This window comes from Mustela erminea, chromosome 8, assembly GCF_009829155.1.
Source record: "Mustela erminea isolate mMusErm1 chromosome 8, mMusErm1.Pri, whole genome shotgun sequence".
Classification (NCBI taxonomy): Eukaryota; Metazoa; Chordata; class Mammalia; order Carnivora; family Mustelidae; genus Mustela; species Mustela erminea.
The window spans coordinates 10,802,201-10,817,500 of record NC_045621.1 but is presented as its reverse complement, the minus strand read 5'-3'; the positions used below and the strand labels follow the sequence as shown (position 1 = coordinate 10,817,500).

Here is a 15,300-nt window from a genome sequence, read left to right as displayed (position 1 = left end):
CAGCAGGGAGCCTGCTTCTTCCTCTGCCTGCTGCTCCCCCTGCTTGTGCTTGCGCTCTCTCTCTCTCTCGCTCTCTCTGACAAATAAAAATCTTAGAAAAATTATGGTTATGGGCATTATATCAAAATTTAGAAAATGCTAAAGTGCATTATGATGTGGATAAAGTAATTATGTTGTTGTGTAAGTAAACACATATTCTTCTAAAAGTTTTTATTTATTTACAATAAGCCTGTTGGGTTAATAATAGTATTATACCAATTTTACAGATTGGTATAATACTATACCAGGAAGGAAGGAAGGAAACTGAGACATAAATGGACAAAGTAATTTGTCCCAAATCACACAGCTGGTTAGAGACCTGTACTTTTCAAAACAGCATTAGATGTCTTAAGCAATGCACTGGAGATAAGAAGAAAAAGCAGGAGGTTAAATTATTGAAATGGAAAAGCCAAGCTTATTATTTTGTAAATGAAATGATCACCCACTTAGAGAATTTGAATAACCTACAAAACCTTTATGATAAGAGAGTAAGGTGGTCATTAATTGCAAATGAAGACCTTTCTTATATTTTAATAAAAAACTATTATGAATACAATGCAAAATTTACTGTTTAAAATGAAACTTAAAATATGAAATCATAATCAAACCAACAAGGGTCATAAATGAAGAGTGTACATCTGGGGTTTCAGAGTTTTGTATATGGCTCTAGGGGTAACATTGTTGACTGGTAGGGAGCAGGGTGACCAAGAACACAAAGTTCTGCTGATTTTTAAAATTCTGCTAATGAGTACAAAAGGAACTGAAGAGCTTTTAGATAACTTAATAACTGAAAACTGGTGTTGTAGAAAGTTCTTTAAGTTTTTTTTTTTGTTGTTGTTGTTGTTGTTTTAAACCAAGTGCAGACTTCTTTTTTCATTTTATTTATTTATTTTTTCAGTGTTCCAAAGTTCATTGTTTATGCACCACACCCAGTGCTCCATGCAATACGTGCCCTCCTTAATACCCACCACCAGGCTCACCCAACATCCCACCCTCCTCCCTTCCAAAACCCTCAGTTTGTTTCTCAGAGTCCACAGTCTCTCATGGTTTGTCTTCCCCTGGGATTTCCCCCATCTCACTTCTCCTCTCCATCTCCCAATGTCCTCTAGGTTATTCCTTATCCTCCACAAGTAAGTGAAGCCATATGATAATTGACTCTCTCTGCTTGACTTATTTCACTCAGCATAATCTCTTCTAGTCCCGTCCATGTTGCTACAAAAGTTGGGTATTCATCCTTTCTGATGGAGGCATAATACTCCATAGTGTATATGGACCACATCTTCTTTATCCATTCATCTTTTGAAGGGCATCTTGGTTCTTCCACAGTTTGGTCACTGTGGCCATTGCTGCTATGAACATTGAGATACAGATGGCCCTTCTTTTCACTACATCTGTATCTTCAGAATAAATACCCAGTAGTGCAATTGCAGGGTCATAGGGTAGCTTTATTTTTAATTTTTTGAGGAATCTCCACACTGTTTTCCAAAGTGGCTGCACCAACTTGCATTCCCACCAACAGTGCAAGAGGGTTCCCCTTTCTTTGCATCCCCTCCAACACATGTTGTTTACTGTCTTGTTGATTTTGGCCATTCTCCAAGTGCAGACTTTTATAATATTTAGAATTATTCTGGAATGGTCCCATTGTTTTGGAACGGTCCTGTTGCATATAAAAGAAATTTGAAGAAGAGCAGTTTAGTTGTCCCAAATTATCTTGTTTTATGTTTTGCAAATGATGCCAAGTTATTTGCTTCCTTTTTGCCTCATCTAACCACTTTTTATCTATTTCTTCTTTGATACCCATCACTATATTAAATCAAGGAGGCACAAGTGATAGAAAAAATTATTTTAGTACTGGATTCAGAGGCCTTATAGAAGGCATAGTAGACTATTTTTGACAGGATAGGGCAGACTGCTTCTTGGGAGTTATACTTGAATCATTTCTCAGGTATCCGCAGATAACCTTAGATGGGGACTCTCTCCCTCCCCCACCCCCTTCTCCACCTGGATTCCTCTGTGTAGGCAGGAAACTGTGTTTTCATCATGAAAGCTGAGCAGTTTCATCATCCTGGCTATTTCTAAATTGGATTACAACAATGTGACTTGTATGGGGGCATAATGTGTGATAAGGATGTTAGCAGTTCCAGAATCTAACTCAGTTGCCTTTCTATGATTGAAGGGCTTTATTCTGAAGATTCCAAGATATTCCATGAAATGAATGCCATGATATAGAAGAAGAGTCTGCCACAGGTGAGGATGTTAGAATGTACCTGTGTCAAAACTTTGATTATGAAATGGGCCATCAATGTTCTGTCTTTGCTAAAGATTTTTACTACAAACTTAAAACATCCATATAGCCATCATCATTCAGATGTTCTTTCACTTCTTTATTAACTATGTTTAAAACACTATGCTAAGAGTTTGGGAGAGAGAGAGAGAGAAATAAAGAGGAATAATGCACTAATTCAGGTTTTAATTTAATAGGAATTGCCCATGGTCTCTATCTCTCCACTTGTAAATAGCCAACATTTATTTGGTTACACATTCTACTAGATAATATCCGGAGAGTGCTATCATTTACTGCTTAATAAATGCTCACTGAAGTTAAATAAAAAAGAAAGCTGGGGTGCCTGGGTGGCTCAGTGGGTTAAAGGCTCTGCCTTTGGCTTAGGTCATGATCCCAACATCCTGGGATCGAGCCCCGCATCGGGCTCTCTGCTCAGCAGGGAGCCTGCTTCCTCCTCTCTCTCTGCCGGTCTCTCTGCCTACTTGTGATCTCTGTCTGTCAAATAAATAAATAAAATCTTTTAAAAAAATAGAGCTATGATTATAGCTGTTCTAATTTTTTAAAAGATTTTATTTATTTATTTGAGAGAGAGAAAGTGAAAGAAAGCATGAGAGCTGAGAAGGTCAGAGGGAGAAGCAGACTCCCCATGTTGCTGGGACCCTGATTAAGGATTCCATCCTGGGACTCTGAGATCATGACCTGAGCTGAAGGCAGTCGCTTAACCAGCTGAGCCACCCAGGCACCCAGCTGTTCTAATTCTTAGGTGATTCCAGACAAGAGAACATCTGGGATTGTGGAACTTTCTGTGCCCTTAGAAAAGCTTTCTAAAAGATTCTTAAACTTGGTGTGTATGTGTTTTAGGCTTAATTTCCTTGCATTCCCTACAGCTCTCCCATTACCCATCTTATTTTACTCCATTCTAAAGGCATAATTCTCAAAGCATGTGGCACTTTGGTGATGGGCATTTCACAAGAACCTTAGATTGAACTGTGGTGTCTAGGATTGCTACCATTACTCTGGGGTTGGTCATTAATGCCCCATGGCTTAGTGGCAGAGAATTAGAGGCTATCACAGTTGTAGGGTCAGTGAAGAATAGAAGAAACCTGATGGAAGATGAAGCTCTTTGAACAGAGCCTACCAACAAGGCCATGTGGCAGCCACTTCAGCCCATCAAAGCTCTCCTGGAACATTTTCAGGAAGAACTTGATTGCAAGCTATGCCTGGCTGCTTTCACTTCTCATTTCAACAACACTGGGCATATTTTCTAAACTCTTGTGAGCATAATAACAGACAAGCTACCCTGTAATGCAAGGCTATAATTCCATCGAGGGGTGCTGGCGGTGACATGTACCATGAAGTCAGATTCTGAGTGGTTTGTCACCAGAACCCCCAGGGGGGAATTATAGCCTCATTCATTTCTTGCTTATTTCTTTAATATGTAGCTGTCATTGGCCTCTTCCATCATCTCTCCTGTAGTTCTTGCCTCTGATTTCCTGGCCACCAAAGAATATTTTATCTCTTACAGTTTTGATACTTTCCTATACCATTGACATTTTTAACTCCGTGATACGGACATGTTTCTGCTTTTTTATTTTTGTCAGAGGTTTGCTGCTGCAGGGTCAGATTACTCAGAATGGTCATTAGATTTCGGCCCTGGAAGTAGTGACTATCGGACCTTGTTCAGCCTCGCTTATAAAGGAGGTTAACTTTAGACGTAGAGAAGCAAGACCAGAGCAGACTGAGGCTTGGGGGAGGCTGTAAGGAAAGACTGATAGATAAAGAAGGACACATCCAAACATGGAAGAAGGAGCTTCCTAATAGTTTGGTGAGTCTGGAAATAAGCAAGTACATATACATAGCCCCATGTATATATAGTTTTCATGAGTATGTACATATGTGTGTATTCATGAAAACTAGCATGAAAATAACAATTACAGTAGCTTTAAACTATGAGAATTTACTTTAACCTTCCCAAAAACCTAGGGTTCTGCATGGTTCAACTGTCATTTGTCTGATTTTTAAATCAATTGCAGTGTAACTCCAGAAGCCTTGATGAAGAACATGTCTTTATTGTAGATTTCCCTGAAGTGAGAATTCAGGGGTTTAACCTATTTCAAACCATAGGAGATGTTATATGTCTCTCTTAACCCAGAGTTTCCCATTGATTGCTGCTTCTAAAAGCTTTTCTCATTCGAATGAGCCCTTCCCTATTGATTTTTTCCCCCTCCTGTGTCTCTCTACTCTTTTTATCCTGACCTCCCCCATAGAATATCCCCAGCTGTATCTAATACCTGGAAATTTGAGTTTATCTTTCATTCAAATGGTTTTTCCTATGAAGATAACATCCCAGGCCCTGGAATTCTGGTGAATGATTCTGAATGAGTATTTTTACTAAATGCCAAGAATTAGGTTGGTTCATTTATGTTTTATTATAGCCCATTAGATTTATATATGGTTGATAATCCCATCTTATACCTGTAGACATTGAAACGTCAGTGCTGTTAGGTAATTGCCTAAGGTCATCACAGCATTAATAACTAGCAGTCATGATTTGAACTCAGATCTTTTGCTTTGAAAACTAGCTATCTCACTTTTAAGGACTGATAGTTGGAAGGCAGGTCAACAGAAAGCAGGATTTCTTTGAGTATTAGCTGTTAGAGGTGAGTTCAGGGATTAGGTGAAGACTTAGAAAGGGCCCACAAGGCTCTTTACATTAATTTCCCCATTTGCACTTCTCCCTACATTATCTGGTTGAAACACAATATTATAACAGTCTAATTATCTTCTCCATCTAACATAGGCCCATAATGTTCCTTGGTTTTGATGTTAATAATTGCTTTACTTAAATATCCACCTCCACTGGACTTATGTGTTTTGTAGGACAATAAATTATCTATTGCTCAAGGCTGTTTTTCCTGTACAAAAATATTTCAAATGATATTCTTTTCAGTAATGCATACTTCATTTCATTTTTCTTTATTTTCTTAACTAGTGAACAATGTTGAACATATCTTTTTGTTTCTTCCTCTTTCTAATGGGGTGCCTCTAATTTTTTATGATTCAGTGTGAACTTAACTGCTGATTTTTAACTCCTTTTTCATATAGATAAGACAACATCCTTCTATTCTATCCTTTTTTCCTTGGGATTTCATCTTAAATTTTATCAATATTTGGCATTTACTAATTTATGGTTTTCTTCTTTAACCTATTAATTTGGTGCATAGCATTGATAGAATGTCTAATGTTAAGCCATTCTTGCAGTTTGAAATAAATCTACTTAGTCATGGTATGTTCTTCTTTTAATACACTGCTGGATTCAATTCGTTATGTAGTATTTAGAATTTATGCATCCATATTCATGAGTCTTCTATTTTGTAGTAGTGTGCATTATTTTTGTGAGGGTTATGTAAGGCTTGTAAAATGAATTAGGAAGCTTTCTATTTCTACTTCAAAGCTCTGGAATAGCTTAAACAGATAATATTTCTCCTGATGTTTTAATGGAACTTGCCCATAAAACTGACAGGGCCTGGCATCTTTTCTATTTCTTTAATAATCTCAAAAATCTTTTTAAATCTTTTTCTGATTTTCATTCTCTTACTAAGTGGATTCTGGCAATTTTTATGTTTATTTTATTCAGTCTTTTAAATTTGCTTTCTTGATTTATATGCTTTTTGTTACTTTTTAAATCACCTCCAAAGGAGAGTTTATTCTCACCCCTGGCTAACAGTGAGTTTTGACTGTATGTCAGGCACTGTTCTAGGCATCAGAATACAACTGTTAGCAAGATAGGTGGGATCCTGCTCTCATGGGGTTCATTAAAGAGCATTTTTGTTCTCTCTCTCAAGACAATTGCTGAATGTTTGGGTTTTATTTATCACTTTGCCTGTTTAAAACCCCTTTCTTTTTTGTCTTCTAATAAATTAGACTTTATTTTCATATTCTTTCCTTCCATTTTCTTTTATTGTTTACTTCTTGCCACTCTTTTAATGTTTTATATTCTACTTAGAATTAATATTAACTTTTCTTTTTAATTAAATTTGTCTAGGACAGTTTGCCTATTCTTTTATTTTCGACAATTTTGATTGTTCTATTATATTGTCTTTTATAACTAGCACGTTATTGAATTTTTTCTTTGATCCAATATAATAGTCTTTTAAAAATATATTTACTTTAAAATATGAAAAAGGCTCTATTTTTATTATAAAAATACGTATTTACTATTAAACAGTAAACCAGCAATAAAAATAAAGTATAAAACAATAAAAAATTCTGTCCCTAGAAATAAAAATAATATTTTCCTGACAGCCCATTTTGTTTTATATGGGTACACACACAGACACTTAACTTTAGTTAGATGGGATTATATTCTGCAGGCTGTTTGTAGCCTGCTTTTTTTTTTTTTTTTCACTCAGAATTATGCGAGGCTGACCTTTCCAAATTTTTAAATATTGCTCTGTAGTATCCATTTCAATGATTATATACTACTCTATCTTTTATTAGGAAAATTAATTAATTCATATTTGGAGTGCTCACTACTATATTTGGCTTTAGTTTTTATCAAGTTATTTTATCTTTATGTTTATGATTCCTTACTTTTGTTTTTCTATATTTTGCTGTACTTATTGTTGTTCTTTTCATTTCTTTGAATGTCTTAAAAGCTATGGATCCTTGGTACATGCTTATGGTTTACTTTGAATGTTTTAAAGTTCTCAGTGTTTTTTCCTTTTTAAGTATTAAGAATGAAACTGTCTATGATTTTATCTTAAAAAATAATTTTAGCACATTTTAACTACTGCTGTCCCCTGGCTGTTATGACAGAATACCACAGACTGGGAAACTGTGAGAAATTTATTCTCCCAGTTCTAGAGGCTGGGAAGTCCAAAATCAAGGTACTAGCAGATCCGGTTTCTGGTGCGGTCACTATTCTTGCTCTGCAGTTATCTGTCTTTCTCTTGTATCCTGATATGGTGGAGAGCAGAGAGGGAGAGAGGAAAGGAGAGAGAGAGATGGGTCTCCTCCTCCTCCTCTTCTACCTCTTTCTCCTTTTCCTCTTCAATTTTACTTTTAAGTAATCCCTACACCCTATGTGGGGCTCAAACTTAACCCCAAGGTCAAGAGTTGCATGCTCTACTAACTGAGCCAACCAGGCGCGCCTATATCTCTTCTTATAAGGACAATAATCTCACTCATGGGGGTTCTACTTTCATGACCTAATTACCCCCCCAAAGGCCCTACCTCTTAGTGCTGTTGTGTTAGGCATTAGGATTTCAACATATGCATTCAGGGAGAACACAAATGTTCAGTTCATAATCGTGGGCAAGGAATTGGTTGGAGACTTAATATGGCTCCAGATTAGCTTTTGGCCCCCACACTACCCTAACTTCTCTTAGACTGCTTGAGTACAGTAGATATTAGGAGATTTACCACATCAGTATCCTTCCCACCTGCACTGATTCCCATTAAATCCTTTATCATTTCAGAAATATAAGTAGAACTTCTTTCTAGTATCTAAAAGTGGTACTAACCTTCTCTATCATATTTTTTGGGCCATTTTAAAAAGAAACTGAAAGAGTGGGTATTGTATATATGAGTTTAATTTGCCATTTTTGTACTTCAGTAACACAGCCTAAGTAGGTATTCACTATCATGTCTATCTTTACTATATATTGCTGAATAACAAATACCTCAAAACTTAGTGGCTTTAAACAAAAATTGATTTACTTTTTATGATTCTCTGGGTTGACTTGGTGTAATTGGGTTTGTGTGTGTGTGTGTGTGTGTGTGTGTGTGTGTTAACTGGAGTCTCTCATACTGTTTTAGTCAGCAACTAGAGTTGGAGTGATCTGAAGGCCATTTGGGCTGGACATTCAGGGTAGCTTTTTCACCCCTGTGTCTGATGCCTTAATAAAGCATGTGGACTCTTTCTCTGTATAGTAGACTGGACGGACTTTTTTTTTTTTTTAAGATTTTATTTATTTGACAGAGAGGGAGGGAGAGAGAGAGCATACAAGCAGGGGGAGCAACAAGGAAGCAGGCTCAATGTGGGACTTGATCCCAGGACCCTGGCATCATTACTTGAATGTTCAGCATTTAACTGGCTGGGTGCCCCTAGACATACTTCTTACATGAGGCTCAGGAATCCAAGAAACTAAAAGTAGAAACTACCTGTTCTCTTAAAGGCTAGGCCTAAAAGTAGCATAACATCCTTTCCACTGAGTTCTGTTGGCCAAAGTAGTCAGAGCTTGTATCTGGTATTTTTGCTGTAAGCATCTATGCTATAGACATCTTTGCTACAAGCATTTTCACTGCAAATATTTTTGCCAAATAACTAATTGGCTGTAAGGCAATTTTGCCATAAAAGATAAAATAACTGGTTGACAGTTTGGTTTCATTTCTCCATTGGCAAAGTTCCCATTTATATATTATAAAAATCAGCTAGCCCTTATAATGGTCTATACAGTGACAAGCAGATGTGGTGGTCTTAAAATAGTGCCTGATAACAATGACATATATTGACCTTATAGAAAATATGGTGACAAAACTTGTTAGAAGTGTCAAATAAGAGAGTATAAAGCCAGATTGAATACTATACTATACCAGAAAATGAAAACATATCAGTTACAATGATAGCAACACTCAGTTACAAATATGTTACAGTGTTAGCATTCCTTCTTCATTTCTAATAGAACTTTGAATTGTCTATCAACAGATATGTGACAGTATGGCAAGAACACACAACAGTGAAGGCTTTCACAATTCAATATAAAGCTCAGTTATAAATATGTATCCGAGTTATTTGGAAAACTGATACCTTTCTTAATGAAGGAAGGAATTTATAATTAATTTCATTAATTTTTTCATATTTCATTTTTAAATGTTCCTCTTTTGTTTTTTGTTATTGTACCTTTATAATAGTAGATTACTTATTAATAGCCAATTAGTAATGTAGCAAAAATGTTTGTAGTAAAAATGCTTGCAACAAAGATGTCTACAAGAAATATGTTGAATATGAAACTACCTGGAACTGACAGAGCCAACCCAGATTCAGGCAGGTAGAGGAATACACTCCATCTCTTCATGAAGAAGTGGCATGCATTACAAGAAAGAAGGAATTAATGGTGGCCATCTTTTGGAAAAATGCTATTCACAGTGATAATAGTAACTCAATAGTTAACACCATTCAAACATTATAGCAGGCAAAAAAAAAATTAAAAAGGAGAAATAAAAAATAAAAAGGAGAAATCTAAGTCCTTCTTTCTTTTACTCCTCATCTTTAGTCTCAGTTCTCACAGTAAATTATCCTTGTTTTTAGCTCTTATGCATCTCTATCTCTATCATTTAAATTTTATTAATAACTTGCATGGGATTTGATAAATTCAAATTAACCTGCCCTGTGTTTGCTCTCCTTGAATATTTTCTGCCAAATATTTTTTTTCCTGCCAAATATTTTTTACAAGTTCTTCTATACCTGTTTTTAGAGCATTAAATAATATCTAAACTTTTACATCTTGGCCTGTCAACTTTAAAGATTTTTTAAAAGATTTTATTTATTTATTTTGAGAGAGAGAGAGAGAGTGCACGTGAGTGCCAGGCAGACTCCATACTGACTGTGGAGCCTGATGTGGAGCTTGATCTCACAACCCTGAGATCACAACTGGGGCAGAAACCAAGAGTCAGACGCTTAACCAACTGAGCCACCCCAACACCCCATGTCCCATCAACTTTAGACTGTATCTCATGACTTCCAATTGTATAAATTGTTAATTGGTCGTTTAGCTTGTTATGGAATTGAAGGTTCAATATCATTATTCCTCAGAACTTTGAAAATGCTGCTCTTTTGTCTTCTAGCATCTACTAATCTGTTCTAATTTTTCTCTATAGAAGCTTTTGAAACTTCAATTTGTTATTTTGAAATTTCACCCTATGTGTGTGATGTCAGTGTTTTTCATTAATCTCGTTTGGTACTTGGTTGACTCTTTGAATTTCATGATTTTTATCTTCTTTCAGCTCTAGGATATTGCCTTTATTATTTATTCAAGATTTCGTTGTTCTCTCTTTTCATAAATTCCTTTAGTTAGATATTGAAACTTTTGCATTTATTCTTTTATTTTCATCTGTTTGTGAATGTGGTATACATTCTAGGAGAGTCACAACTTTATTGTCCAATCCTTCCATTAAGTTATTTTTTGTCAATTAAGTTATTCAATGTTCAGCATTTAACTTTAATTATTCTGAAGTTTTAGCTTTTAAGAACTCTGTCATGTACTATAGTACTCGTTAATTATAACTGTTATAATTATAACATAATTAATTATAACATAATTATAACATATAATTATAATTCTGTTTTTGCTTTATGATTGGAATACATAAAATCTTTCCAAGGATATTCTATAGTTTTTCCAAATTCTCTTTTGTTCTTTATGCTATGGTGATGTTAATTCCTTTTAGTCCTTCCTTCATACTTTTTTCCCCTGTTGTTACTTTATTCTTTTTTAAATTTAATTTTTTATTTTTATTTTAAAGATTTTATTTATTTGTCATAGAGAGAAAGAGCATGAGAGAAGGAAGGGGCAGAAAGAGAGGGAGAAGCAGGCTCCCTGCTAAGCAGGGAGCCTGATGCAGGACTTGATCCCAGGACACTGGCATCATGACCTGAGCGAAAGGCAGATGCTTAACCAACTGAACCACCTTGCTGTTGCTTTATTCTTAAATATACAGTAGTTCTTGGTTATGTATATATTGCATATGTAACATATGTATTTCGTATGTAACAACATATGAAAAAAATAAATTATTAAATAAAGGTAGTAACCAGCTTAGGTTTTTGTCTTGTAAAGTTCTCTTTCCTAACAGGTCTCTTTCTTGGATGGAAGGGTAGACCATGGGTTTTGGGAAGTTGCAGTATGTGTCAATAGGTGAGCTTCTTTGATGTTAGTTGGCAAGGAGTTGGTGGAAATCAGCCAGGTAACTAAACTGGATGTGCCCCAGCCAGTAAAAGCTCAAATAAAGAAGGCTTCGTTGTGGAATGTCACCTTATACTTTCACAGGCATATACATTCTTTCATTGGAGTTCAGTACTATGTTTTTAGCCTTGGCATATTGAAGGTATCTCATAAATTTTTGATAATCCTACAAATAATACCCTAGGTTTTTGCTTTATTTTTTAAACTCCTCTTTGTTGATTCTACTATGGCTTTGCCTTTGGGGGAAAAAAAAGTCTCTTGTGTTCTGGGCACAGCTCCCTCTGGTTTACTCTCTAATAGATTCGATCCACTTTCAATATTGCAAAAATTAGTCAAGGTATGTGATTTTCTCAGGACCTTGCTTCCCATATTCTGATTACTTCTTCCTATATTCTGATTAATTCTGATTAATTATTAATTCATCTCCCCTTTGTACATTGTGATATTTGTTGGGCTCTGAAGAAACACGCAAATTTATTTTTCATCTTGAAGTAGAAACCCTTTGCTATAACTCAAAATATATTTGATATTTAAAATATTATTTTTATAAAGGAAATAAAGGGATAATTATGTTAGATGCTGGAGATAAAAGGATGAATGGCAAACGGTTCCTGCTATTGAGAGACTTAGAGTTTATTCAGTGGTAGATCAGACATGCAGGCAAATAATTATAATAGGAATACTACAATGATAAAAGTATATACAAGATAGAGCAACAATAGATTAGGAACTGATTGACTCTGTTTGGAGCCCTAGGGGGAGCTTTAAAGGGAAGTTGATGTCTAGATGGGTTTGAAAGATGAGTAGGATTTACCAAATGGATGGAGAGCAAGGAATGAATGGGGGGGACATCAACAAATGGGAGGTGTCCAGAGATTTATAAGTAATTCAGTGCTACTGGAGTATGAAGTACTAGATTATGGGGTTGGTGGAAGGCCTGGAAAGGGAGGAGCCAGGTTGTGGAGGCCATTGCAGCCCATGCCCTTATGCTGGAAACTTATCCTGGAAATCATCCAGATATTTTAATCAGGAGGAAGGTGTGACCCAGGTTTTCATTTTAGATAGAAGTTTTTGGTAACAGAATGGTGGGACACAGATTTGAGGTAAGATTAGAACGTGGGAGATCATTTAGTTGTTTTTTACATTGATTCTGACAAGAAAATATGATAGGTCAGACTGAAAGATGAGTGTTGGGATAGATTTGAGATAAATTTTTGAGATAAAATTAGTAAGTTAAGTCAATTAATTAGATATGGTAGATGAGCTTTATTTGGGTATCTGGGAGGGTGAAGGGATCTCTGACAATTATAGGAGAAATATGAAGAAGAACATTTTGGGGAAAAGTAAGGTATTCTTTTTGAGTATGTTTAGTTTGTAATTTTCTAGGGAACTCAAAAGCTCATTATATGAGGTGCTGAAACAAATGACATTTAAGTCGAGAAGAAAAGACCGTTAAGGATGAATCCCTGGGACATTCCAATAAGAATTATTTGAAAAGAACTGAGAAAGATTGATAAAGAAATAGGGGGGTAACCAGGAGAACATGACACAAGAGAAACCACATTAGGAATAGTTTCAGTAGGAAAAAATAGTCAGCTGTATCAAATGTCACAGAAAGCATAACTGAGAAAAGAACTGAAAAATGACGATTGAGTTTCGGTAATTGAGAGACAGTAATGCCTTAAGGAAAATATGCCGGTTTGAAGTCAGATTGACAATAGAGATGGAGAAAATGGATTCATATTATTAGAAGTGCATATGATAAGTGAAGGGAAGTGATGGAGAAATAGGAGGAGAACAGAAGATCATGAGAGTGATTTTGTTGTTAAAACCTGAATTACTTGTCATCGGGAACAGAGGTGCCTCCACAGAAGAAGAGGCTGAGGGAGGACAGAGGACTGAGGGGGCTTAATTATAGAGCAAGGTCCAGAGCAGCAGACAGGAGCAGAAAGAACGGTAGAAGTGATGATCTGATCTTCATCAGATATCACATTCTTGGCTAAAGAGACTTCTCTTGCCAAATATCAAGATGAAAGAACATGGCAGGATGTGTGTAGTAAGGGTATGTATATGTGAGTGGGTGTGTATGTGTAAACACAGCAGCTCATGATCAACAGAAGGCTAATGTACAGCAGGAACCTGCTGACTTAGCTCATATGCAATATTTTGCAATATATTGTAGTGTAAATACTTTAATTTCCTCCATCAATCAAAGTGGTGGTCATTTAGAAATTGAAAGTTAGTTTGTTGTTCCAGTGAGTGTGTCCTCTTTTTGGAATTTATATGGAATGACACACACTTGTTCCTGGAATAGTGATGGACTTTGCTCTTTTACAGAGCACGAGGTGCATGCAACTCTGTGTAAATAGCTAGACAGATCTATAAATTTATTTTTTTGAAGAGCACACCATTTATTTATGCCATGAAACATCAGATGGAATGCAAAGTCACAGGTTGTTTAATTTACTGAATGTAGTGACTCTTCTACTCTTACCCATCTCACTGTGAGCTTGTAAGTTGAGAGGTCTTGGTATTTAGTATATATAACACAATGTGAGTTTTTGGCCTGCTAAACAACTTTCTCTATAACACTAGTATTCTCACTTTTAAGAGTCGCTTCAGAGTGGGGCACCTGGTGGCCCAGGCAGTTAAGCATCTGCCTTCAGCTCAGGACATGGTCTCAGGGTCTTGGGATTGAGTTCTTCATCAGGCTCCTTCCTCATAGGAAACCTGCTTCTCGCTTTTCCCTGCTTGTGCTCTCTCTCTGTCTCAAATAAATAAATAAAATCTTAAGAAAAAAAAAAGTTGCTACAGAGTAACAGAATCATCTTGCTATTAAGTCAATTTTCAAATGATGTTACTTCTCCTCCTATGTCATTTCAAATATTCTGTTTTGCATTTTATCACCGTCAATACATTCTAGACTATGAGGTGATCTTGGAAAGGGAAGTTACAGAAAGTGTATGTCAGGTCAGCTCTGGAGCATCTATTTACATCTGATTTTGACATAAGGGAGAAATAAACTACATTCTTGTTTAATCCATCATTGGGTTTCCTGTTCCTTTCAGGCAAATCTAATGCTAACTATTTCAACTAAGACCATTGTTACATCTTAATATTAATGTTTATATAATAACTGAAGTTTTATAAGAAAATTAAAAATGAAATTTTCATTTATTTATTTATTTTAAAAAGATATTATTTATTTATTTAACAGACAGAGATCGCAGGTAGGCAGAGAGGCCAGCAGAGAGAGAGGAAGGGAAGCAGGCTCCCTGCTGAGCAGAGAGCCTGATACGGGGCTGGATCCCAGGACCCTGGTATCATGACGTGAGCTGAAGGCAGAGGCTTTAACCCACTGAGCCACCCAGGTGCCCTGAAATTTTTATTTTACAAAGAAATTATTTTGGATTATTAAAACCTAATGAATTTTGAAAATTGTGTGTGAATGTGATCAGTTGGAATATATTATCTGAATAATGTAAAAGAGGATTATTTTTTAAAATGTGTTCCCTAGTGTACTGGTCTTACAAATTATTCTGAAAAAAAAAAAGAAACAAAGAACCTTTCATATTTTTCCCTTTCCTAGAAATTTACAAAGAATTAAATGAATGTATTAAACGCTAAGAAAAAAATCTTGGAAAAGAACAAAGTTGGAGGTTTCATACTTCCTGATTTTAATACTTGCTACAAATCTGTGGTATTGAAAAAAGTGTGGTATTGGCATAAAGGCAGATTATATTCAGACCAATAGAATAGAATAGGGAGCCCAGAATTAACTCCAAACAGATTAAAGACCTAAATGTATCACTTCAAACTGTAACACTCCTGGAGGAAAACATAGGGAAAGGGTTGATGACAGTGGATTTGACAGTAACTTCATGGGCATGACACAAAAACACAGACAACAAAAGAAAAAAAAAACAGGTAAATTGGACTATATCAAAATTTAAAGCTGTTCATCAAAAGATACAATCAACAGAGTGAAAAGACAGTCTATGGAGGGGGGGA

At 35.8% G+C, this 15,300-nt stretch overlaps 1 long non-coding RNA gene across 1 annotated transcript in view; it reads right to left on the bottom strand.

Moving 5' to 3' along the window:
* The window catches only part of LOC116597401, an 18,601-nt gene extending 10,066 nt beyond the window's left edge, over window positions 1-8,535 (bottom strand). Inside the window, exons 1-2 of the long non-coding RNA XR_004288587.1 lie at window positions 8,526-8,535; window positions 5,178-5,182 (exon numbers count right to left, since the gene is read on the bottom strand). This is a non-coding gene — a long non-coding RNA (uncharacterized LOC116597401). The remainder of the gene's footprint in view (window positions 1-5,177; window positions 5,183-8,525) is intronic.
* Between the last annotated feature and the right edge of the window lie 6,765 nt (window positions 8,536-15,300).